Source organism: Eriocheir sinensis, chromosome 55 (assembly GCF_024679095.1).
Source record: "Eriocheir sinensis breed Jianghai 21 chromosome 55, ASM2467909v1, whole genome shotgun sequence".
Taxonomy (NCBI): domain Eukaryota; kingdom Metazoa; phylum Arthropoda; class Malacostraca; order Decapoda; family Varunidae; genus Eriocheir; species Eriocheir sinensis.
In genome coordinates, this window is record NC_066563.1 from 6,631,464 (window position 1) to 6,658,721 (window position 27,258).

A 27,258-nucleotide genomic window follows, 5' to 3' on the forward strand; every position below is an offset into this window, starting at 1 on the left:
GGTGGAAGGGCTGATTATATATGAAAGTTACGGAAGATGATACAGTACACGAAGCTTATATCGCGAGCCCCGCCATAATGAGTCACTAATGAGCGCTGTACCGCCTAATTTGGAGGTAACGAGAAGGCATTTGACGCAGAGGAAGATAATGTAGAGAAAAGACCTTCAGAAAGTGACGAAATGTAGGCTGCAGATAACAAAGAAAAAAGCGAACGTTCCAAGTAGAGAAAATATATGAAAAGGAATAAGAGGTTCGGCAACACTGCTTCAAAAATACACACCCACACCTTACCAGTCAATACCTTCCTCACATCTTGCTCTAAAATGGGAGCAAAAAGAAGCAGGGTAAGCCGATATTGAGGAGAGACTTTCAACCTCAGAATATAGCGAAACGTAGACTGCAAGTAACAAAGAAAATCTAGCGTTGGAAGTCGAGGGAAAATAAGATCATAAGCAATAAGTTTCGCCCACGTTGTTTAGTAAATATACACTCTCACACCGCACTAACTCATCCCTTTCCCAAATCTTACTTTAAACCGGGGACAAAAAGACATTCGAAACAAAACAAAAATAGTGCCCCAAAAAAACATTCTAAACAACAATAATAAAAAATATTGCCCCCCAAAAATAGTCCCCCAAAAAGATGATCTAAGAAACAAAAATAAAAAAAAAGCTTGCCCAAAAAAAAATCGAAAAAAAAGAACCAGTGCCCCAAACACATTCGAAATAAAATAAAAAATACTGCCCCAAAAAAGACATTCGAAACAAAAAATCAACAAAAAACTAATCTGCCCTTAAAAAGAAATCTGCGTCGCTCTGACCGGTGTTATTTCGGCAGTGTTGTCTTCGGGTGTTCGTGCGTGTGTTACGGCCTTTTAGTGGCTCCCCGGGCAAGCCTAAAACCAAGGTCTCCACGGTCAAAGTCAGCTGTTGCACTTTTCCCGTTCTCTTATACCGTTTTCTCTCTTTGTATTGCGTTTTCTTTTTTTGTGTAGCGTTTTCTTTCTCTCCTCCATCTTTTCTCCCATTTTCTTTCTTTCATAACCTCTATCAGCTGTTGCACTTTTCCGTTCTCTTATACCGTTTTCTCTCTTTGTACTGCGTTTTCTTTCTCTGTGTAGCGTTTTCTTTCTCTCCTCCATCTTTTTTCCCATTTTCTCTCTTTCCTTCATAACCTCTATCATGTTCTTCCTCTCCATTTTTCCTCGTGTTCTTTCTTTCCTCCATTTTCTCTCTCGTTCTTTCTCTCCCCATTTTCTTTCCCATGTTATTTCCCTCGTCCATTTTCTTTGTCACCTTCTTTCTCTCCTCCGTTTTCTCTTTCATGAATAAGTATCGTGTGACCTCCTCAGACTTGGATCTTTACACATGCGCATCTATAAGGCTTGGTTACCTTGGTGAAGCGGGTATCTTTAGCTTTCTTCTCGTCCCCGTTTCTCGTTTTTCTTTAGTCCATCCTTGTCGACCATGTTTTCTGTCACCACGAATTCAGTTTTAGAGGTTCTTGCGTCGTTGTGTTGCTATGTGTATAAGTTTTCCCTGTCTTTCTGCCTCTGTCTATTATCATATTTATGTGTATAAGGTTTTGCTGTATCTCTGTCTCTCGGTGTATCTATCTATTTATCTATCTACCTATCACGTGGTTCTTTACATAGCGTGTGTCATTTCGCTAATACATAAAGCATCTCCCTCCACCCAGCCATAGAGTAATCCACTAAAGAGCCACGCCACTCCACATACGGTCCATGCAAGCCGGCACGTCAGCACACACCCCCCCTCCCCCCGCTCACCCCTCTCTCCCTCTCTCTCTCTCTCTCTCTGAATCGAACTGAGACCTTCAAGCAACAAACAGCGACCACACACACACACACACACACACACACACACACACACACACACACACACACACCGCAGTCTTCCCCACACAATGGTTGATGTTGACGCTTCGCTAACCATTCGAGACAACACGTGCTTTGTTGGGCTTCGGTGTGTGTGTGTGTGTGTGGGTGTGGGGGGGTGGGGTGAAGGTTCACACACACACACACACACACACACACACACACACACACACACACATAAAAAAAAAAAAACGTTCTTGAAAAATTCTGCTTCTTTTGATTCGTTTTGTCCTCGTCCTCCGTATCTTCTTTTTCTTTTCTTTCTTTTTCTTCTCCTTTCTCTTTCTTTTCCATTTACTTTTCTTCCCCCGCTTTTTCTTCCCTGTTATTTGTTGCAGCAGAAAGTAATGGAACGTTTCGTAATGAATGAACAAGTGTCTTCATGTCTCTCCCAGGTCACCATTAGAGGTTGCCTGCCGAATTCATTACATCTCTACAGCAGGCAGCCTCTTTATACACAAACAAGCTCTTTGGTGTCTGTTCATTCATGTTTCTATGGTTTAATAATTCTTTCTCCTCTTTTTCCTCTTCGTCTTCCTGTTTCTCGTTCGTTCCTCTCCTTCTCCTCCTCCTCCTTGTTTTTCTCGACTTTCCATAAATAAAGGAAAAAGGTCGATGATGGAAATGAGAAAAAGAGGAGAGTAGGAGTAGGAGGAGGAGGAGGAGGAGGAGGAGACGGGCGGGCTCACAACCTGAAGGACAGTGGCTCCCGAAGGTGTTATCAGGATGGTGCAGGAGGGACTTAAGAAGAAGGAGGAGGAGGAGGAGGAGGAGGAGGAGAAGGAGGAGGAGGAGGAAGAGGAGGATGAAGGAGGTAATGATGCTGATGCTGAGGAAGGAGACGAGGCAGCCACAAGTCCTTATTTTCAGCACCGTCAGCACTCGACAAGAGAAGCAAGACACTGGATTTCGCTCTTTACCTTCACAGCATCTTTTTTCTTTGCTGTCTCTCTCTAAGTTTCCATCTCCCTCTCCCTCTTTCTTCCTCTCTCCCTCTACCTCTAATTTTCCTTTTCTTTTTCTCCCACGCACACAAAACACGTTCCTTTTTCACGAATCTCTTTCAGCCACACAAAACTTAGCAAACAAATACCAATAACAGCCTCCAAAACCTCAAATAATAGCTATAGAAGAATACAAAACACGCTCCTATGACATGACAACGCTAGAAAACAACAAACAGAAGCCAGAGAGTAGAGAGACAGACACACAGTAGGGAGGTTATAAAGGGAGCGAGCCAGCCAGCCACATCGCACGAGCAGTACCGAGAAGAAAGAGAAATTGGTCGGGACAGCATCGCGGCGGAGTAGATTTATGGCTCCTCGCAGCTTTAGGAAGGACATGGAAGAGAGTTTCCCAAAGTCCTGATGTTTTGCCCTGGATGATATACAGAGGGACGTTACGAGAGTGGATGTTTTTTTGTGTGTGTATGTGTTGGTGTTCCTCTGTATGTGTGTGTGGGGAAGGGTTCGTGTGTTTGGTGGACAGGGAAGTTTGTCTTATGTGTGTGTGTTTTTTTGTGTGTTTTTGTGTCTGTGTAGATTATGGATTAGGGATTACTACAGCTTACATACCTCGGTTTTCTCTGACTATTTCTCCTGATACAAAGACTCCTAGACATCCATAAACACCACAGGAACTATTCATCTTCGAAAGTCATCTACACCAGGACTTCGATGCCTTGGAACCTTTGGCGTTTGGGGGGCCGTGTCTGTCGCGTCCAAGAAGCCGTCTGATCGTAACGTGGACAGTCTTCCGCTTGGCTGGGGGAGTCATGCCATAACCCAGGATACGCCGGTCACATCCCTCGCGGTGTGATGGAGAATTGTGACTCGTCTCCAAGTTATAGACGTAAACAATACACGGAGACCTAGCTCAAGACGACAGGAAGACCTCGGGACAGCCACACACACGATGGAAACACATAACATCTGCCGCGCGAGCAAACACACACACACACACACACACACACACACACACACACACACACACACACACACACACACACAGCTCCCACACACACAAACAGCCCCCTTCCCCCCCCCTTATGGTCACTAACTTAGGGCCGTATTATTAAACATTTTGTCGCCCAAGCACACACATTTATTTGCGTAGGAGTTTGGGGCATTTCCAGGGGTAGTTTAATGACCCTGGTGATAGTTTGACCCTTCTGCTGTCCCAAGAACCCCCCAAAACATGGTAGTTTGACGCTTCTTTTGTCTCATGAACGAAAAAAAAACACTCATTAGTACCCGACTGATCTATTTTTCTGCCTTTGGAAATAGTTGATGTGGGAGGAGAAAGCGTCTCAGAATGCCAACCTCCGAGTCACTCATTGCTCCCAAAAGTCCCACAAACTCGGCCCGTCGCTAATGCCGCCCTAAATGAGTTTCCTCGCGACATAATCGTTTTTGCGGCCAAAGTTGTGGGTTCGTTTTCGCTTTGCGGTGGCGGGAGTGTTGGCGTTCAAGGGCAGGGTAAGGGGGAGATCTTAGTGCATTCATTCATTTTGTTCGATTGGAATGATGATAATAAGAGGAAAAATACAAGTCGAAAGGTTATGGCAATGATAAAATTACCAATACTTTTTTTTTTTTACGTCTGAACCCATAGCGCCGGTATGCTTGCTTGAGGGGCCTGGATGGTAGTCGGCCCCAGCCCGTCATGGCGCAGGCAAGTGTTTATAGTGGCGCCATCTTCTAATACTAATGATTTTCTGCCTCTCGCCGTAGGAGACTGGGATTTCGAGTAGAGAAAGAGCTAAGATGAACTAAATTAGTTCTTCAGAAGTAATAAAAACTGTAGAAATGAGAGAAGGAGGAGGTGGGTAGTGGTGAGGAGGGTGGTTGAAGGGAAGATATGGAGAAAGATTGTGGTATGGGATGCAAGGCGCTGATGTAGGATATATTAGCATAGGAATAGTGAATGGGATGGCATGGGAGCGGAAAACCTAACTGATGGAGGACCTAAAGATGGAGATGGGATGAGGAATGGCGGAGAATCAATGGAGAGAAGCTGGAGGAGAAATGATTGCGAGAGAGGAGATGGTGAGAGAACGGTGCAGGGAAGAGATGGGTGTCGCAATAAAATAAGGAAGAGGGAGGAAAAGGGAAGGTTGACGAGTGAAAGGAAAAGGAAAAGGGAAAGCGAAATGATGAGTGAGGTGAAGAGAAAAAAGAAAAGTGAAAAGTGACGAGCGAAATGAAGGGTAAAATGAAAAATGAAAAATGAAGTGAAAAGGAAAAGGGAATTTGAAGAGTGACGAGGGAAAGGAAGTGAAAAATTTAAAGTAAGGTCACGTTTGAATGGAAGAGAAAAAGAAAACTGAAGTGACGAAGTGAAATGAAGAGAAAGGAGCAGAAAAAAGGAAAAAGGAAGAATCAAGGAGAAGCAAAATGAAGTCTGAGGCTCGTTTGAAGAAATATGATGGAGGAAGAACAACGAAAGAAAGCGAGTGATGGATTGAGAGGAAATTGAGGTTATGGGCTGAGGTGTGAGAGAAGAAACGAAGGAAACACTCAAACTTATTAGAACGAAAGAGAGAGAGAGAGAGAGAGAGAGAGAGAGAGAGAGAGAGAGAGAGAGAGAGAGAGAGAGAGAGAGAGAGAGAGAGAAAGAGAGAGAGAGAGAGAGAGAGAGAGAGAGAGAGAGAGAGAGAGAGAGAGAGAGAGAGAGAGAGAGAGAGAGAGAGAGAGAGAGAGAGAGAGAGAGAGAGAGAGAGAGAGAGAGAGAGAGAGAGAGAGAGAGAGAGAGAGAGAGAGAGAGAGAGAGAATGAAAGACTTGAACTGAGAACAAAAGTCAATCTGAGCGAAATAGAGTCAGAAGAAGATGGAGTTAGAAATTAAGAAAGGAAAAAAAAACTGAATGGAACCAAAGTGAACCGGACGAAATGGGGTTAACAGGTGAAGAGAGAGAGAGAGAGAGAGAGAGAGAGAGAGAGAGAGAGAGAGAGAGAGAGAGAGAGAGAGAGAGAGAGAGAGAGAGAGAGAGAGAGAGAGAGAGAGAGAGAGAGAGAGAGAGAGAGAGAGAGAGAGAGAGAGAGAGAGAGAGAGAGAGAGAGAGAGAGAGAGAGAGAGAGAGAGAGAGAGAGAGAGAGAGAGAGAGAGAGAGAGAGAGAGGGGGGCAAACAAAAAGAGAATTCTAACTTATCAGAACCAAAAGAAAACGGAGCACACACAGAGATAGATAAGTCCCCCCCTCTCCTCCCTAATACCAATACGAAACCAATGACTAAGAAACAATTTGTCGCCCTGTTTCTTTTTATTGGGCTGAAAATCCAATCTACTCCCGACCTCGTTGTCTTCCGCGTTCTCCTCCTCAATCCACCCTCCCCCCGGCACCCCTACCTCCTCCTCCTCCTCCTCCTCCTCCCTTATTCTGCCATCCTGCACCTTATTCTTCTTCTTCCGAGACGAACTAACTTCCACAAACTTAATAAGAAATCTATTCCGCAATCCACCCTCTCCTACCACCACCACCACCACCACATCCTCCACCTCCGCCATAATGTGCAGGAGAACTTGGCCATTGTGTCTGCAGCCTTGGAAGTGCCGTCTCCAGGGCGTGTGTAGCCTCTAGAAGGACAGACATGCACCTTTTAGCCCGTGGAGGAAATATTGAAGCTCCATCTGGCACTGGTCTGACTTGGTGAAGGTCTGTGTGTGTGTCCGTGTGAGGGTCGTGGCTCGGTGATATTATGAGGTCTCTGGTGCTTTTGATGTCATTCAGTTGCTCTTTCAGTATCGTTTGCTATGAAAGCGAATGATGTTGTTTTATCTATCTATCTATCCTTGACGAGATATGCAAAGTGGGTGAATCTGAACTGTATTAGGACAACTGCAGCTCGAAAAACACACATCTAGTATTTTCGTTTCTCTCCCCGCTCCCCAAATTACACGCACACACAAAAAGGCGAGTGACGTTGTTTTCTTTATCCATCTTTCCTTAACGAGATATGCAGAGCGGGGGCGGGTTTGAACTTCATAAAAACAACTGCAGATCAAAAACACACGTCTAGTCTTTTCCTTTCTCTTCACGCTCCCAAAAATGCAAAAAGAAAAAAAAAAGTGAATGCCATTGTTTTCTCTATCAATCTTTCCTTGAGATATGCAAAGCGGGGCGGATCTGAACTGCATAAAGACAACTGCAGATCAAAAAGCACATATCTAGCCTTTTCTTTTCTCCTCCCGCTTCCAAAAATGCATAATTATATCTAATCACCAGACTGCAAAAAGCAAAACAAAAGAACACCAGCGCTCACTAAAAGGTGGCGTCAACATCATTAGCCATTGTCGTCACACGTGTAGGCGGTATCTGTGCTAATGCAAGTGGCTTCATATTAACGACATATCTATAATTGGATGCTGGCCCATTAACGGCTTAGGGTTCAGCGAGACGGGAAAGACGAAGAGGGAGGGCGGGGGGGGAGGAGGTTCAGGGGGGAAAGCTGGGGAGGTGGGAGAGGAGTGGGAGGGCGGCTGGGCAGGTGGAGAGGTGGAAGGTAGGAGAGAGGTGGGTAGGGGAGAGAGGGAGAGCGTAAGGCCAGGTGGAGCAGCAGTGGAAGGTGGGAGACAGGTGCATGGGAGAGAGAGGGATAGTATGAGGACAGGTGGAGAGGTGGAAGGAGGAGAGAGGTGGAGGCGGGAGAGCGGAGAGATGGAATGATTAAGATATGGCAGGGTGAGAGGTCGGAAGTGAGATCATTATGAAGGATGAGAGCAGGAGAGCAGACGTGGAAAATTAAGAGGAGGAAGAGGAGGAAAAGAAAAAAGTGAAAGAGAAATGGGGAGCAAACAATGAGATGACAATATTACAAGAATGAGTAAGGAAATATGCTCTGTTATTCCTAAGAAGAAGAGAAGGTGGAGGAGCAGTAGAGGAAGGATAAAAAAGGTTAATGAATGAAGAAAGAAGAGGAGCGCAAATGATGATGATGATACAAGAACGAGAAAAGAAAGAAGCGTTGTTATTCCTAGGACGAAGAAGAATAAAGGGCAGAAGTGGAAGAAGGAGGAAAGATGAAGGAAGGAAAAGGAGCAAACGATGGCAGAGATGATGCTACAAGAATTATTAAAGAAAAAATGTTCGATAAGTCCAAGGAAGTTGATGGACGTAAAAAAAATATCGAAGTACACATTTCTTACCGTAAGACGTCTCGCTAATGGTAGTTCCTTCGCCTAACAGGACACAGGGGAAGGCAGTAAATAAGTATAATACGAGAATAACAACGTACCTTTTGTGGATGTCTAGGCTGCAGCGCGCCAATGCAGAGTTGAAGATTGTGTTGCTGAAAAAGACAAAGAAATATGTGCGTTAAAAAATAATAAAATAGATAAGCATATAACTATAGAAAAATATATAACAAAAAAAAACGAACAAAAATTATGATACTAATGACAATAGTAATGAAAATTCCATCATAATAATCAAACTAACGCCAATAATAATAATAAATAATCCTAATGGCTAACTTCCAGCCTCTATCTTCCTTACTTAACTACTTCACTACAGACAATGAAAACACACGAAAACGCAATTCTTAGCATAATAATAATAACGAAAATAATAAAATAATAAAAAGAGTCACAACAGCTACCTCCAGACCTCTCCCTTTCTTTCTTCACTGCCTCAATACTGACAAAGAAAATACCCTTGAATGGAACACTTGAAGACCCAGTTCCCTGCAGATCAGATCAGACAAGAGGGACCAGCCTTAGCTCCATGTATTTCGATTTTAACAAGTACCGGAACACGACAATTGCTAAAGGAATAAGGAAAAAGAACATATCCAGTGAGACAGACATGATTTCCCAGCGGGCAGCGACTCCAGTACACATTGACGCCCATAGGGAAATTGTGGAGACTTATTTTCTGTCCAGGTGATGTTAGAGAAGTTCTTAGGTAGTAGGTAGGCAGGTGAGTGGGTGTCTTACCTCTACCTGGAGCTCATTAGGCCAGGTAGTATGTATATGTGAGATGTCTGATATTTTATGGTGAGTGTTAGGACGAATGTGTGTGGGGGGGAGGGTGTGTGGGGGGGGAGGTGGGGGGTCTGAGTGTGTGTGTGTGTGTGTGTTTGTGAGTTACCATAAACATTTTCTTGGGGGGGATATGCATTTTTTTTCGCGTGTGTGTGTGTCTGTTGTGTGTTTATGTGTGTCCTGCATATACACATTTCTTTTCGCGCTTGCATGAACGTGAGAGAAGTTTCTGTGAATGTATATCTAACGTATTCATGAATTTACAAATGGGGTGTGATGCTCTTTTTCTCTTTCTCTTTCATCTCTCATCTCTCCTCGCCTTGTGCTATCAAACCAACAGTCTGGAGTTTCACACAGCCTGTTTCACTGTTGCTTTCCTTCATATCTGTTGCAACTATTTTTGTGCTTACTGCTTTCTTGAAGATTGATAACTCTCTCTCTCTCTCTCTCTCTCTCTCTCTCTCTGTCTCTGTCTCTGTCTCTGTCTCTGTCTCCCTGTATCGCCTTCTATCTCTCTCTGTCTATCTTTCTATTTATCTATCTGTCTGTCTTTCATGCGTTCCAGTTGCTCAAGACACTTTTCCTCGGTCGTTCCTTCGAGAATATTTGCTTACATTTTATCGAAGCTTTGTCTCATACCGATGCACGAGTTTCTTTACCTTGCCATCCTCTCCTCCGCCTCCCCTCCCCTCTGCATCGATTTGGCTTTGACTGTTCTTTTCTGTCTTTTTACGAGTGTTTTTAAGAGTTGACTTGGCCTTTTTATTACATTCTTTTACTGCCCTGATTGTAGAAGAAGCGTTTTTGCATGATTTTATAAGTCTTGAGCGGAAGCTTTTTTTTTTATGGAAAGAGTGAGAAAACATTATAGCCATCGTTATTATCCTCTTCCTCCTCATCACCATCATTACCATCATTGCCATCATCATAATCATGATAGTCATAACTCTCACCGTCATTTTCAACCACCATTCACCATCAGTATCACCTTCGCCATGCTCTCAAAAATGAACCCTAACATCACCACCACAACCATTACCCAACCTATATCACCATCAGGATCATCACTATCACCATCACCACTATCATCACTACCTCCATTGCATTTACAAGCAACACCAAAAAGAAAACACCTCCTATACTCGTAATCACAAACACGACCTCCACTATCACCTCTCCTCCCGAAATTGACCTCTCTTTCGGCCACCTCTTTTGATTCTTTTTATAGGAGCAGCGAGAAGCGGGGTTATTTTTTATTATTGTGTCCTTTTTTGTGCCCTTGAGCTGTCTCCTTTGTTGTAAAAAAAAAAAAAAACACCACCACCACCACCACCACCACCATGGCCCACTTCCCTTCCCTTCCTTGCCTTCCCTCCCTCAAAAAATCAAACACTTCCTGACTAACAGAACCCACACAACGCCTTCCCCTTCCCTCTATCCGCCCATAAGACCCTCACCTCCTCACCCTCTTGGCCTCTACCCTCGCCCTACTTCCTAACCCTTTCTCTCGGGCGACGAACTAAACCCTCAAAAACTTTCTCGCAAACTTTTGAGTCTCGAAGCTAATCCTCAGGTGGCGTTTATCCCGCCTGTGACTGCGATAAACTATACACCTTTTTCTCCTCACGTCTGTTTTCCTATGATTTTCTGTGTATTTATTTTCTCTTTCTCTCTTCCAAGGGTACGGAGATGAGCAGAGTAGCCACGCGCAGCTAGAGCGTATGCACCCATTTTTATCTTTACCATATTTCTTCTCCTGGTTCTTTGTTCTCCTTTCACCTCCTTCTATAGTTTGCTGGCTGTTTATTCTCCCTGTCGTCTTCTCCTACTCCCTTCTCTTTTCACTCCCTCGCCATTAGTTGCTCATCTCTGTTTTCTATAAGTTCTGGAAAAGTTTCGTTTAGTCGGCGCAACATCTGTGGTCATATGCCAGCTATAAGTTCTGGGCTATATATTCTCTCTCCTTTTCCCAGTCCCTTGTTCTCCTGTTCTCCCCTCGTCATTACTTGCTAACGTCTCTGTTTTTTATAGGTTCTTTGCTATTTATTCTCTCTCTCCTTTTCCTAGCCACTTGCTCTCCTCTCACTTCCTTGCTATTAGTTGCTCAAACCTCTATTTTCTATACGTTCTGGCTATTTATTCTCTCTCCTCTTTTGGGTGGAATGGAAAAGCACCTCACCGTCTTTCTTCTTGCTCCAGGAATATTTCTAACTCAAGGGAAAGTTACCTGGAAGCGACAGAAGCGACATGAAGCTCGGCAGAAAATATGCATCGAAATCGAGGCGTGTAAGGAGAAACTCTTTTAAAGAACGCTAACTTAAGAACCTAACCCTCTTATTTACCGGGAGATCTGTTGAAGAAAAAAATACGCTGAAACACACACACACACACACACACACACACACACACACACACACACACACAAAACAAACTATCTTATTTACCGAGAAAACTGTTGAAGAAAAAATAAGGTCGCATCTGTCTTACGTTCAACTATAAGTGATTGTACGCAAAATAAAGGTCAGAGTATAGATCCCAGAAATAACTGACCACAGAAAGTATAGACGACAGAAATGAGGAAAATAAAAACGTAAGAGGCAGTTGTTGATATGAAAAAGGTCAGAGTATAGATCACAGAAATTATTGACCACAGAAAGTATAGACGACAGAAATGAGGAAAATAAAAACGTAGGAGTTAGTCGTTGATATGAAAAAAAGACTGAGTCGCCGGTTCTTTCTGACGATGCAGAATGAATCAAGGGTTACAACTTTTCCTTTTGCTTCGTTATCCAGCTGGCTCCTCCTACTCCTCCTCCTCCTCCTCCTTACAATTTTCTTCTCTTCTTTCTTCTCGTTTAGGCTGCTTCTCCTTTTTCTTCCTCGTCTCTTTCTTCTCCTTCCTCTCCATCATCATATGAAGTCTTGTTACAGCGTTTTCCTCATCAGTTTTCTTCTCTCGTTTTTCTCCGTCCACACTTTTCATCTTCTGCTTTCCATTTTTTTTTGTCTATTTACGTTTTCTCTCTCTCTCTCTCTCTCTCTCTCTCTCTCTCTCTCTCTCTCTCTCTCTCTCTCTCTCTCTCTCTCTCTCTCTCTCTCTCGATATATCCCCATCTTTCTTTCCATTTCGCACTCATCTCTTTTTTCGCTAAATCGAGCATCTATTCGACGTGTGTGTGTGTGTGTGTGTGTGTGTGTGTGTGTGTGTGTGTGTGTGTGTGTGTGTGTGTGTGTGTGTGTGTGTGTGTGTGTGTGTGTGTGTGTGTGTGTGTGTGTGTGTGTGTGTGTGTGTGTGTGTGTGTGTTTAAATGCAGTCACCGCAAACACAATAAACAGAAACCTACAGGTGCATTCACCTTTCCTTTGACCCCTCTACACACACACACACACACACACACACACACACACACACACACACACACACACACACACACACACACACACACACACACACACACACACACACACACACACGGATCGGACAAGAGGAAGAGGTCAAGGGCATTGATACGTTTCTGTGGCAGTCTCTAGCGAATCAAAAGAGCAGAACGTGGACATATCTTTCCACTTGAAGCCCGGCTGTGCGCGCCCATGACCTGCGTTGTGGAGCGGGTGATGAGTTACGCGTGAATGAGAGACAAAATTGGCACAGCGAGGATCAACAGCCAGCCACCAGCCAGACCTTGATGACTTAGGCGTTAAAGAAGAACATGCCGTCGGAAAAATGAGGTTACGAACTGCTGTTTTTTTTTTTCTCTTCTGCTTTAAAGCCAAAAAACTCTGGGAACCGGCCGAGCTTGTCTGTTTGTTTTCTTTCATTTTCCGTTTGATGTTTTGATTCTCTGTGCTTGTCTTTCTTATACATTCTTTTTTTTTATTCTTTCTTTCCTTCCTTTTGTCTTTCCTTTCCGTCCGTCTTTTCTTTCTTTTTATGTATTTTCTTTCTTCATACATTCTTTCTCTTTCTTTATATTTTCTTTTTATTTTGCTTATTTTTATTTCCCTCTCGCTCTCTTGCTCTCTGGCGCTCTCTCTAGCTCTCCCTCTCCCCCCTCTTCCTCTCGCTCTCTCGCCCTTCCTCTCTTTTTCCCTCCCGTTGGACAAAAGGATCTGGACCAAGGCACAAGGAGGTCTCGACACACTCATGACCTCGATTCAGCGTCAATGGTAGAAGTTTACGATTTTTAAGGCGCTTCCGACTGCGTGGAGAGGTGAAGTTTAGCGGTCTCCTTGAGGCGTGAATCTATTTGCAGGGGTGTTGGTTGTGTGCTTGTGCTGTGTGTTGTTTGTTGTGTTGTGTATAGTGTGTGTGTATGTGTGTTTCTACTTATTGTTTGCAGGATTTGTGACACAGACAAACAAACGAGCAGACAAAGAAACAGGCAAACAGACATACAAACAGAGACACAACAGGGACATAGACAGAGACAGACACGGAACAAAAAAAAAAAATCGATACCACATTGAGACAAACAGGGACAGAGACAAAGAGACAGACACGGAACAAAAGCATGAAACCGAACAGGAACAGACAAACAGACACACACAAAAACAGGCAGCCAGACCGATTGAATGGAAACAAGCGCCCTAGACTATGATTTTTAGGTCACGTGCAGCAGAGACCTCGCAGAGACCTCGTTTTTCAAGGGATTTCCATTTGAGCAGCAAAGAGCATAATCATCACACGGCTGTTAATTCCCGCGCTTTCAGTTAGTTGTCAGTCATGTATTGCTCTTAATCTCCCTTCGCTTACCTTCCAAATTTAGGTCAAGGGTGTTTCGTTTAAGAGAAAGGGTCAGGAGGTGGCCTTTCCCTCCGGCCCCTCGCTGGCTTGATATCTTGATATGAATGACTCGAATTCTTCTTCTCCTTCCCGTGTCTTGTTTGTGATCTGAGAGTGAGATGGTTTATGGAGCGAAAACTTTCCTTTCCTTTACTTTTCCTAACATAAAACCACAACTACAAGGACTCTGATGCTTTCCCCTCTATTTCTCTTGTCTGCATCTTATATAACGTTTTGGAATGACAAGTTTAATGGCGTGACGAACTGGTGTCTCTTTTCTTTAGGCTGACATACAAATAAAACTAGAGAGAGAGTCAGGATGGCGCCCTTCCTTTCCTCCCTTTGCTGCCATGAAATGAAAACCAGCATGGCTTAAATCCTTGCTCTCCTTCCTGTCTTGTTTGTGATCTGAGATTTGAGATGGTTCATGAAGCCACAACTTTCCTTTCCTCTCTCTATGCTGACATAAAACCACAACTAAAAGGATTGATTCTCTCTCTCTCTATCTTCCCCTCTCTTCCCTGAATCTTGTTTAGGGTCTAGTATTGACAAGTTTAATGGGGTGCTAACGGGCTTCTCCTATTTGGCTGACATCAAATTAAGACCAGGACTCAAAAAACATGAAAGACTGAGGTTTATAGGTTGATAGCTGGACTCGAAACCTTGAAGCAGGAGGAGGAGGAGGAGGAGGAGGGGAAGGAGGGGGCAGGAGAGCGAGCATATGGTGGTAAAAGAGGAGAAATATGCGGATTATAAAACAGGAAGAGGTTTGTCCTGTTTGTGGAGTAGGTTCGATAAGGTTTATAGGGCAAGAACTGACCTTCCTTTTCCTATTGCTGTATGAAATTAAGACTGGCGAGACCTAGACAGACTTACATTAGTGTCTCGTTAATAGTGGTGTAAGGGTAAGAGGTATAAGTGGAATGTACCTGTGTTTTGAAAGGTGAATGGAAGGTGAACGGATGGAGGAAGGGATGGAAAGTTTGGACAATTTTAAGATGTTTTTTTTTATAATCATCTCTTTTCTTTTTGTTCCTCCTTCTTCCTCCTCCATTTCCTCATCTTGCCCCATTTTTTTTTACTTTGTCTTCACGTCCTCTGATTTTTCTTTTTCCATATTAATTTAAACCTCTTCCTATTATATATTCCGCATATTTCTTTTCTTTTACCCCCAACCATCAGGCCCCACCGGGAAGATGCCTACCGGCGCAATAGGCAACACGTAAAAAAAAAAAAAAAAAAAAAACCACTCCTTCTGTCCCTCCTCCTTCATTTACCCTTTCTTTTCCATCTCCTCCTACACCTCTTTTACCTCCACAGCCTCCTCCTCCTTCTCCTTCAGTGAACTCCCACCATTCACGTCACACGAGGCGGCATCTTAAGCCTTGCCAACGAAACGCGTCAAAAAAAAAAAAAAAAAAAAAATCGACAGGAAAAATGTAAAATGAAAAACAGGTAAGAAACATTGCATCTTTCCATCCCTTATGCCTTCGCCGCGCCTCTCATTTTCCACGTCATCTCCTCTCGGTTGCCACGCCATAATTACCGCCAGGGGGCTCTAGTGAAGGCCTTACCTGGTTACCTGGGCTCCCCGCGCACCTATGTATCACACCTGAGGGCGTTATCAGCGTGGACACCAGTTAGGATGTTTTGAGAGAATTTTGTTTTCTTTTGCGAGAGGGACACTTAAACAAGACACACAAATTGCGGCCCCGTGCTGTGAGTTTGTGAAGCGAATGAGAACTTGGAATTTGTTTCCTAATTTACATAAGCAGGGGAATTGAAAGGGTGCGGGGGGGAGGAAGAGGGTGGGGATGGGGGGGAGGAAACGAGGGATAGGGGAAAAAGAGACGAGGAAATTAAGTGGAGTTACGTGATGGAAAATGATAAAGAAGGGGAATGAGAGAGTAAAGGAGTGATGGGGTAGGGAGAAAGGGAGAAAGAAAATGAAAAAATAAAGTAAAAGTTGAGGGGGAAGAAAGGAAGGGGAGGAAATGAGGAATAAGGGAAAAGATATGAGAAAGTTAAGCGTGGTTAGGGAGAAGGAAACCGAGAGGAGGAGAACGTGAGAAGATAAGAATGAGCGTAGGGAGAAAGGGATAAAGAAAAGGAAAAACATGGAAGCAGAGGAATAAGAAGAAAATAATAAAGAATCGAAATAATGCAAGAAGAGGAGACGATTAAAGGTAAAAAAAGGTAGAAAATGGAAATAAATGACATGGAAAAAGAAAATGTAAAGAGTAATAATTTAAGAAATAAGATAACATGGAGGAAAAAGAAGAGAGATAATTAAAAAGAGCACCTCAAAATCGGCCAGTACCAGTAGACTCGGAAAATGCCGCCAACCAATCACGCGAAAGTAACCAAAGACAATTAGTAGACAAATGTAAGTAATAGAAAGCGAAAAACAGAAAAAAATAAGAGAAAAACGAAGAGAATAAAATGATAATCTTCACATAGACCAACAGCGGGAGGCTTAGAAAATAATGCCCACAAATAACGATAAAAAAAGGAAACCAAATTAAAAAACATCACAAGAAAAAGATAGAGAGACAGATGGATCAACATTAACCCAAACATCGAATACGCATCTACACCCTTTCAATCTGCCTCTCTCTCCTTTATCCATTACTTCTTTTCCACCCACCTACATAACACTCTTGCTTTCTCTTCCATTTACCTCCCATCTTTTCCTGTTCCCTCTCCTCCATTAAATCGTCGTTCCTTCCTTAGTCCATTATGACTCACTCCCCTTTATCCATTACTTCTTTTGCTTTCTTTCCCCCTTACATCTTTTCTCTTCCCTTCATCTAATCTTCGCTCCTTGCTTTCCTATTCTTCTTCTTCGTTTGCTCCTTCCTTCGCCAAATCTGCCTCACCCTCCTCTCCTCTCCTCTCTTCTCTTTTCCTCTCTCATCTCCTCTCCTTCCTTCCTCTCCACCACAACATTGTCCTTTTGCTTTCCCTCACTTATCTTTCATTTATTCCCTTTCCCTCTTCCCTTCACCCAGCCTTCCTTGTCTCCCTCGCCCCGTCCTTCGCTTCCCGTCCTTACACCGCCCTTGAGATGCCTCATAACAGAGAGTGAGGAATGGCACCCCGCCCCTCGCTGTATTGTGTTTTTAAATTACCAAACTTTTGTTGCTAACTTTTTGAGTCGTTCGATTTCTTTTATCTCCATTTTCTCCTTTTATTGTGTCTTTTCATTATCATCATTCACTTTATCTGTCAATTTATCTATCTACCTGTCTATCTATCTTTACATATCTATCTCAGAACGAATGCGATAGTTTAATGATAGTATTTTTTTTGTCTTATGTATCTACAATCTCTCATTTTTTTCCATTATCTCGAATTTACTTGTTTTCTGTCGATCATCTTTGTCTTCAATTCGTGAGTTGCTTCCTTAAACTCGTAATTCTTTTTGTGTTCGTTCAGGTTCTAAACTAGTATTTCATCACTATGTTTAGACTCTTTTCCTTTGCTAACAATATTTCCGCCTCCAATTTACAACTTCAATTCATTACATTTCCGAAAATCACTTTATGGCTCCGGACCAGTCTATAACTTTCCCCTATATTTTTTTTTCTCAGTTCCCCTTTCATCCTACCTTTATCAACTTCCCTTTAACCCTCTATGGCTTTTCCTACCGCGATGACAAATTTATGTTCAACAATTTTATCCCATTTCCAAGAGTTTTACAATCCACCTCCCCTTGATCGTGTACTGCCTGGCTTCATTCCATTCGATAAAACTTGGCCTTCCCTGCACTCCCTATAGTCCTGCTCTGCACACAAGGACCACATAATAGCGACGCATAAGTTTTTGGTACGGTAAGAGGTGGAGGACCAAGGGGGATGTGAAGAGGAGGCCCACCACATGTTTCTATACACGTGGGACAAAGTTGTAAAAGTATGACAAACAAAACAAACAAAACATATGTCCAGAGGCTGCCCTGAACTCCCCTCCAGAAAAGTTATAATTAGCGGAAAAGTGGGAAAAATAATCGTACGAGGGATGGAACAGATTTTACCAGAGAGAGGAATGAAAGAGTGAAGGTTGAGTTAACTCTTCCATAATATAAAAAAAAAGGTTAATACATTGATAGTTCTAGACCGTAACTATTTTTTTTTCCAATTTTGTACTGCAGTAATAAATGTCACAGATGAACTGCACATATCACGCCTTGCAATTCATTTTACCTGTCCTTTTTCAACCATTATTTTCAGTCCATTCACAAACAAGTCAAACTACAGTAATATGCTTAATCTTTCTTTTGTTTCATGCAGATTTGTTTCATTTATTGTTTCCCGTTGCTTATTAGCCTTGCACACCAAACAGACAACTGATTGGTCCTATGAATAATCCGTCAATTACTAGTCATTCAATTGAGTCATACTATGAATAATATGAGTAATCTTTCTTTTGTTTCATTCAGGTTTGCTTCATTAATCGTTTACCATGGTTTATTGGCCTTTCACACCAACGAGACAGGTGATGCATCCTCTATATAATCTTCCACTTTCCATTATGCTCCACCAACTCCACAAACAACAAGAAAGAAAAATAAACTGCACACATCACAGCCTGTATTTTTTTTTACCATAGTTTTTTACCACTGACCTTTCACACAATAGTAATGTGATTGATTGGCTGGTTAATCCTGGTAATAAAAGCGACCACTAGGGAGGATTAACACAGTCCCCGCTTCAGCCCCTCTCGCTAAAGCACGGAAATGGACAGAGAAGGGAAAGGGAGAAAATGGGAAGGTGCTGGAAAAGGTAAGGGAGACTGGATGGGGAGAAAAAAGGGAAGGAAGAGGAAGATAGAGAGAATGGGAAGGTTTGAGTATAAGTAACGGAAGAGAGATGGGGAAGGAAAAAGCGAAGGAATAGAGAGAGAATGGGAAGGTCTGGGTACGTGTGAAAAAAAACATATGAAAAAGAAAAAATAGAAAAACAGAGAGAAAGGAAGAAATATAGCAAGTGAAAGAATAAGACAATTGAACAAGGCAAAAACGGTCTAAGATTGAAAGTAAATAAAAGAGAGAAGGAGAAACAGATGGAAAAGAAGAAAAATAGGAAAACCGAGACAGGAAGAAATATAGGAAGCGAAAGAGTAAAAGGAGAAAACGAGGTAAAAATGCTATAAGATTAAAAGTAAATACGAGAGAGTGGGAAGAGTGAGAAACAGCTGGAAAAGAAGAAACTGGGAGAAAAATGAAAGGAAGAAATATAGGAAAATGAAATAACAGGAAGAGAGAACGAGATAAAAAACGGCGTAAAATTGAAAGTAAACGCGAAATAAGTGAAGGAAAGGAGAATTGGACAGACGGCAAAGGAGAGAGAGAAGGAGAAGGCAAAAATAGAAAAAGACTAGGGAAAGGAAAAAAAACATAAGAAGCAAAAGAATAGGGAGAGAGAACGAGGTAAATGCGAAAAATTGAAAGAATGAAAGAGAGAGTAAGAGTTGGACAGAAGGAGAGAGAAAGGAGAAAGAAAACAGAAAAAAAACAAGGGAAAAGAAGAAATATAAAAAGGGAAGAAAATAGGAGAAGAAAACAAAGTAAATAGGAAAGACTGAAAGAGTGGGAGAGTGAGTGAGAGTTAGATAGCTGGCGAAGTAGAGAGAAAGCAACAGCGTGGAACACCAAAAAGATTAATTACCCGATATCAGGTCTCAACACCGTCCAGGTAATTCACCTCATCTCAAAACACGACTAATGAGAAGCCTAACCTTTTACCTGTAACCTCCATATATATTTTTAGTCCTGTTTTTCACCTTTTCCATTAATTAGATTTCTCCCTCATGGTCGAGTGCATTTAAGACTGGAGGGGAAGAGATTTTTGAGTTTGATCAAGGAGAGAAAACAGAGAAATCAAATCAAGTGGAGAGAGACAGAGAAAGAGATAACCAATTAGAAGAGCAAACCGAGATGATGTTTAAGTTTCAATCTCAGGTGACCAAGGCAATTAAGGTGTGTGTGTGTGTGTTTATTTACTGACAGGAAGACAGAGGAAGCAAGGACTGAAAGGAATTGAAAAAAAATATATAAAAAAACTGCTTCGAAAATATAGTAAAAGGAAAGTGTGTGTGTGTGTGTGTGTGTGTGTGTGTGTGTGTGTGTGTGTGTGTGTGTGTGTGTGTGTGTGTGTGTGTGTGTGTGTGTGTGTGTGTGTGTGTGTGCGTGGGCTCTTACGTACATATCATGCTTATATTATCCTTGTGAAATAGTCGAGTTGTCGGTTAATCTAAATTCTATTCCGGCAGAGCGTTACGAAAATGCGGTTTCTAAGAAATTCATGCCGGGCCTAAATATTTAATAATTCTGAAAAAGACCCGCGGAAAGCACGCCGCGAATTCAGAGCCGCGTGATGAAAATATGGAGCAAATAACAAGAAATGAAAGAGTGAATAGAAGAGGAGAGATGGAGTAAGAAAATTGATCAAGAGGAACAACATATATAAGAAAGGAGGATGGAGAAGGAAAATAGATCAAGAGGAAAAACTAACGAAATGAAATAATGAAGAAACTAATGAAAATATGGAGTAAATAAATGATGAAAGAGAGAATGGAAGGGGAGAGATGGAGTAGGAAAATATATCAAGAGGAATTAAAGAGAGCAGGAGGAGATATGTAGTAGGAAAATAGATCGAGGAAAAAATAATTAAATGACATAATAAAGAAAGCGCAATGAAAATATGGAGTAAATAAATGATAAAAGAGAGAATAGAAGAGGAGTGATAAAGTTGGAAAGTAAATGAAGAGATAATAAATAAATCAGGAGTAAGATAATAGATTGTGGAAATAAGTGAGTCAGAAGGAAATAAGCAAAGGAAGAGTAAATGGAAGAAGAGGAATGAAGAAGGAAAATAATGAAAACTTGAGTGAAAGGTTGAAGTTATGCAGAATTGAATACTGTTTGGCGTATCTGATAAAAGTGATTTGAAAACGTGAGTTACATTAATTTAATATACACGGAATCGATGAATAAAAAAGGAAAAATAGGAAACTGGAGTAAAATGAATGATTATAAACACTAGAATATATGAAAGAAATAAAACATGAAAGATACACGATTTGAGAAGAAAAAAACACGTAAATCAAAGGACGAAAAACGAAAGAAAAGAAAGTGGAGCAAAATGAATGATTATAAATACTTGAATATATAACCAAACAAATAAAACGTGTAAGAAACGTGAATGAAGGAAAAGCATAAACTAATATAGGATAGAGAATTACCTAATATTATCTCCTATTAGCCGCGAGGGAAGTTAATTAGATTCTGAGACCAGCCATTAATTTAGCAGGGAGGGGCGTGAGCAAATCATGAAATAACCAGATGAATGAGGAAGCGAGGGATTGTGAGAATGTAAAAAAGAAAATGAAAGAAAATGAGAAAGACGAAGAAAATATTAAGAGAAAAAAAAAGAAGCAAAGGAATGAATGAAAGATGGAAAAAGAGAATGAAGAAAAATTATAAAGGGAAAATCGAAAGAAAGGGAGATACACGCACAAAAACAAGCAAACGAAAGGAAGAATAAAAGAAAGAAAAAAAAAGGATGAAAAGAAAAAAAACACAGCAACATGAAAACTAAAGACGAGACGCAAAAAAACAGACAACAAAAAAACAAGAACGAAGAAGCAAGTGAAGTAAAGAGCGCTAACTATGAATGAGTCACCGTGTTTACCTGGCCAGAATGAAGGCAGGTGAGAACGGGAATAGCCAGGTAGGAGGAAACTAGGTTGAAGGAGACTCGCCCAGGAACCTCCACAGTCACTTAAAGAACACCATTATGAGAAGTGTGAATAATTTAACTGCGCGAGTCTTTGATCTTGCGAGGCCCACTTTACATCATTCTGGCAGTCCTTTCTGTGCCTCTAAAGCAAGACTAAAAGAGGAAAGGAAGGAAAGGAAGGAAGGAAGGCGAAGTAAAAGTTAACATGCAATAGGGTGAAGATGGGGAATAGGTGAGTTTGTGATGATAAGGAGTCGGATTAAACCTGAAAGTTGTTGATTTTCCTTTTAAGTCTCGTAAGAAAAATGAAGGAAAAAGAGAGATGAAAAAAATATATTAGGAGAAAATTGAAAGAAAGAGAGACGAAAGCAAGTAAAATAATGAAAAAGTGAAAGAGAATGAAAGGAAAAAGGTGAGAAATAGATAAAAATAAAGTTAACGAAAAAAAACAAAATAAATAAAGACGTAAAGAAAGAGAAAAAAGAGAAATATGAAAAGTAGAAAGGGAAAACAGAAAGGAGATAAAAACAAAAGAAAGAAAAAAAGGAAAAGAGAAAGATGAAAAGAAGAAAAAAGCCTGGAAAGGAAATCAAAAGGGCGGCAGTTAATGAGGAAAGGAAGGAAGGCGACGGAATGCGAGAAAAAAATACACGAGGTTAAAGAAATATGAAGAAAAAAAATATGTTGATAAAAACTTAACTTAATCAAACACGTCCATCGGTAATCTCCCCTATCGAACCCGCATGGAAAAAAGAAAAAAAGAAAAGAAATAAAGAGATATATGAAAAAAAGTAGAAAGGGAAAATATAAAGAATAAAAAAACAAGTAAAAGAAAGAAAGAAAAAAAAGGGATGAGAGAAAGATGAAAAGAAAAAGAAGGCCTCGAAAAAAAAAAAGAAGTGGTGTGGTTAAAATGAAGAAAAATAGGTTTGTTGGTGATGGAAAGGGCCGGGTTTCATTTTATACTGGTTATCTTCCTTATCAACCCCGCATGGAAAGAAGAAAAATAAGAAAGGAATAAATACCGAAAGAAGTGGGGAGGTAAAAATGAAAAAAAAAATAGTATGTTGGCGGTGGTAAATGCTTGGGTTAAACATATATTCTCACCCTTGTTTATCAACCCCACGTGAAAAGAAGAAAAATGACTCGAAAAGAAAACAAAGGGGGAGGAAATGAATGAGGGAAAGAAGAAAGGAACGCAACAAAAGAAAAGAAAGAAAAAGGAAGAAAGGAAAGAGGAGAAAGACGGAATAAGACAAAGTGGAAAGAAAAAAAATAGAAAGGAAAGGAGATGAATGAGGGAAAGAAGGAAGGAACGCGACAAAAGGAAGGAAAGGAAAAGGAATAAACGAAAGAGGAAAAAAAGGCGGAATAAGACAAAGTGTAAAGAAAAAAAATGGAAAGGGAAGGAGAAAGATATGCAGACTAAGGAAATTGGAGATAAAGAAGAAAATGAAAAAATATGTTAGAAGAAGAATGGAAAGAGGGATTGAAAGAGAGATGGAAAGAAGGATGGAAAAAAAAGGTGAAGAGGAAGGTGGAAAAGGTATTCAAAAAGATATATAAAAGCTTAGACTGAAAGAGTGTGAGAGATTGTCAGGAGCTGGAAAAAAATAAATAAGCTCAGAAAAAAATAAAGCGGTCAGTAAAAAAATGAAAATAAGGGAAAATACGCAAGAAAGAGAGGCAAGGAGAAAGATACAGAGCCCGGAGGGGAAAGAGAGAGAGACAGTCTTCCTCCCAAGAGCCAGAAAAGAGCGACAGATATTGGCCTTGGAAACTACGAGGAAACACAATCGCCGAAGGGACAGAAAGTGGCGGAATGAGCAAAGGAAAGGAGAGGAGACAAGAGGAGAAAGAGATAAAGGAAGAGGAGGAGAAAAGGGAAGTGGCAAAGTAGGTGAGAAAGGAGAAGATAAAGGGTAAGAAAGGTAGAGAAAGGGGGAAGAGGAAATTGGAGAGAAGAGGAAGGGAAAGAGGCTGGGCTTGATGGGAGAGGAAAAAATGACGATGAAAGAGAGAGAAGGAAATGGAGAGAAGAAGAAAAGGGAGAGGAGGGAATAGGAAACGAAGGGAAAGAAGAGGAGAGGAGAGGGGAAAGAGATAACGGGAGAGGAGGAAAAAGGGCGGCAGAGTAAATGAGAAAGAAGAAGAGAAAGAATGAGAAAGGGAGAGAAAGAGAAAAGAGTGAGGTAGGGAGAGAAGGGGACAGGAAACTAGAGGAATAAATGGCAGTAAAGGAAAAAGGAGAAAGAAAGGAAGCGAAAAACAGAGAAAGAGAGAAAGAAAGAGAAATAAAAGAGGGCAGTAAAACGGAGATAAGGGGACACAGGGCTGAAAGAGGAGAGAGGGAGGCACCGGAGGGAATAAAAGGAGAGATGATAAGAGGAGAAGAGAGGAGTTAGAGGAGGAGGAGGAGAAGGGAGGATGGAGGAGGACTATAGTGGGATATGAATAGGAGGGGACAGCTTACGGGCAGAAAGAGTGAGTGGGGGAATATGAGTAAGTGAAAAGATATTAAGAAGAGGGGGAAAGATAGACGAGGTAGAAAGGAAAGAGGAAAGAGACATAGAGGTGGAAAAATAGAAAAGGTGAATATGAAAGAGGAAAAAGAAAGATCAAAATGGAAAGGAAAGAGGAAAAGGACATAGAGGTGCAAAGATAGACGAGGTAGAAAGCAAAGGAGAAAAAAGACATGGGGGTGGAAAAAAATAGAAAAGGTGGATATGAAAGAGGAAAAAGAAAGACGAGGTAGAAAGGAAAGGGGGAAAAGACATTGAGGTGAAGAGATAGAAAAGGTAAATATGAAAGAGGAAAAAGAAAGACGAGGTGGAAAGGAAAGGGGAAAACAGACATGGAGGTGGAGAGATAGAAAAGGTGGATATGAAAGAGGAAATAGACTTAGAGATGGAAAGATTGACAAGATGGAAAGGAAAGAGGAAAAAGACATAGGAGTGGAAAGATATATAGAAAAGGTGGAAAGGAAAGAAGAAAAAGACATAGAGGTGGAAAGATAGATAAGGAAGAAAGAGGAAAAAAAGACGGAATAAGAAAAAGTGGAGAAAAAAAGTGGAAAGAAAAGAAGAAAAGGAAGAGAAAAAGAAGAGAAAGAGTTGGAAGGATAGAAAAGGAAGAGAGGAAAGGGGAAAAAAGACGGAATAAGACAAAATGGAAAGAAAAAAAGACGAGAGGAAAGAAAGATATGTAGACTAAGGAAATTGGAGATAGAGAAGAAAATGAAAAAAAAATAAAAGAAGGATGGAAAGAAGGAATGAAAGAGAGATGGAAAGTATGATTAAAAAAAGTGAAGAGGAAGGTGGAAAAGGGATTCAGAAAGATGTATATAAGCTTAGAATGAAAGTGTGAGAGATTGTCGGCAGCTGGAACAAAGAAATAAGCTCAGAAAAAAAGAGAAACATTACATTTATGAAGAAATTTAAGCGAGAAACAGTGAGAGAGTAACATAGATAGCCACACAGATAGATACAAAAATAAATAAATAGGGAAACAGCAATTTTCGCGCATATTAGTTAGACAAAAAAATTAAGCTACAAACTCTCGCTTCAAACAAACAAAAAATCAAAAACAGGGAAACAAAAAAAAAAATCATTTCACAAACTCCACTCACGCGTCAAACAAACAACCACAAAAAAACTTGAATATATTTACATTCACTTCAGAAGCGAAAACTCTGAGGGAAAAAAAGTTTCAACCCACATAATTTCATATATAATTAAAAGACACTTCTGCACACCTCGCTTCGCCTCGCATCCCCTCCACACACCTAGCCTTCCCTGCCTTTCCCTGCCCTAGTCTCCCGTTGCCTCCCCTATCCTTCACTTGCCTATCTTTTCTTTTTCTTTCCCAACCTAACCTCCCCTCTACTACCCTATCCTTCCCTTCCCTATCTTTTCCTCCTCTTCCCTATACTAGCCTTCCCTTGCACACCCTATCCTTCCCTTTCCCAACCTAACCTCCCCTCTACTACGCAAGCCGCCTTCCCTTCTTTACCTTTTCCTCCCCTTTCCTAGCCTTCCCTTGCCCAAGCTAACCTCCCCTCTACTTCCCTGTCCTTCCCTTGCCTACCTTTTCCTCCCCTCCCCTACACTAGCCTTCCCTTGCCTCCCCTATCCTCCCCTTCCCTCCTATATCCTTCCCTTTAGCCTTCCCTTCCTTCCGGTCCTCAACAACACCGCCTCAAGTCAGTCGCCCTAATAATGACACACACCTCAAAAAAACTGTTAAAGGAGAGAGTGTAACGGCAAGACGAGAAGGACTGGAGGGGAGAGGAGAGGGAGGGAAAGAGGCCTCGCTTGATGGGAGAGGAAAGAAATGAGAGTGAGAAGGGGGACGGAAATGGGGAGAAGAGGAGATTGAAGAGAAGATGAGGGGAAGAGGTTGGGCGTGATGGGAGAAGAAAAAGACTAAGAGAGGGTCAGGAATAGGGTGGAGAAGAAGTAGGAGTAAGAAGAAAGGAAAGTAGGCGGACGCGAAGGGAGAGGAAAAAGAGAATGAGAGAAAGAAGAAAGGAAAAGGAGAGAAAAGGAATAAAATGGTAAGGAGAAATAACGTGAGAGGGGAAAGAAGGAACAGAGAAAAGGGAAGGTTAAGAAGAATTAGGAGACGAAAAGGAAGAGTAAGGAAATAGACACAAGACAAATCATTTAAAGAGAAAAAAACACATTGAAAAAAGAAAGAAATATTAGGAAGAGGAAATAAGGGATGAAAATATCCGCCCCCTTCCCTTCATCTCCGTACTGCAACTCCGCTACTCAAACAGACAGACGCGTTTTACACAACCTGGGACCAAAACTTTCTATGACCTCGAGGCGCGGACCATATAATTCGTCCTCTTTCTCTCTGTCTCTGTCTCTCTGTCTCTGTCTCTATCTCTCCTTCTCTTTTCTGTCTCTTTCTCTCTTACTCTTTTTCTGTCTCTCTGTGTTTCTGGCTGTCTCTCTTCCTCCCTCTCTGTCTCTGTTTATATCTCTCTCTCTAATTCTCTCCTCTTCTCTTTCTTTTTCTCTCTAATGAATAAATAAATAATGAATGAATAAATCTATACAAAATACAAATAAAAAAGAATAAATAAATAAAAATAAATGAATAGAATGTAAAAATTGAATACATAGCCAAATAAAATGAAATAAATGAAAAAAATATATATAAATAAAAATAAATAAATACATAGATAGATGAAAACAGAAAGACAGATGAGCGTGTAAAAAAAAAAATTAAATAACACTTTAGAGATGAAAAAAACAGTGAAATAAACAAAATCCTATGAAGCAGAAAAATAATACATCTCTTCAAAGGATCGTAGGAAAAATAACATGGAAAAAAAAACGTAGAAGCAGAGGGAGAAACACGTATTATGATAATCGTAATTTTTGCCTTTGAAGCTAACGGAGAAGGAAGAAGAGGAGTAGGAGGAGGAGGAGAAGGAGGAAGAAGAAAAGGATGAGTAAGAGCGAAGAAAACGAACTAGCAACCGAGAAAACTTACGACAAAACGGAGTCAAAAATGTAAAAAAAAAAGTATGAGAAAGAGGAAAATAAGAACACATAAAAAAACAGAGCAATGCAAGATTTACCGAAGTCGTACCAGGAAGCGGGAGGAGAAACAGAAGGAGGAAGAGGAAGAGGAGGAAGAAGAAGAAGAGTAAGAGGCAAGCAGACGAATTAGCAAATGAGAAAACCTAAAACAACATAATGGAGGAAAAAAATGTATAAAAATAGGAAAGGAAAAGAGGAAACAAAAGAGAACACAGAAAAACGATAGCAAAAAGTAAGAAAACCTGCGACAAGTTGAAGAATGTAAAAAAAATAAAAATGTAAAACAGGTAAAAATGTATAAG

The 27,258-nt window shown here is 41.1% G+C and overlaps 1 long non-coding RNA gene across 1 annotated transcript in view; it reads right to left on the reverse strand.

Moving 5' to 3' along the window:
• The window catches only part of LOC126983975 (uncharacterized), a 94,588-nt gene that overhangs the window by 42,147 nt on the left and 25,183 nt on the right, over positions 1-27,258 (reverse strand). The window contains exon 3 of the long non-coding RNA XR_007736310.1: positions 8,132-8,185. This is a non-coding gene — a long non-coding RNA (uncharacterized LOC126983975). The remainder of the gene's footprint in view (positions 1-8,131; positions 8,186-27,258) is intronic.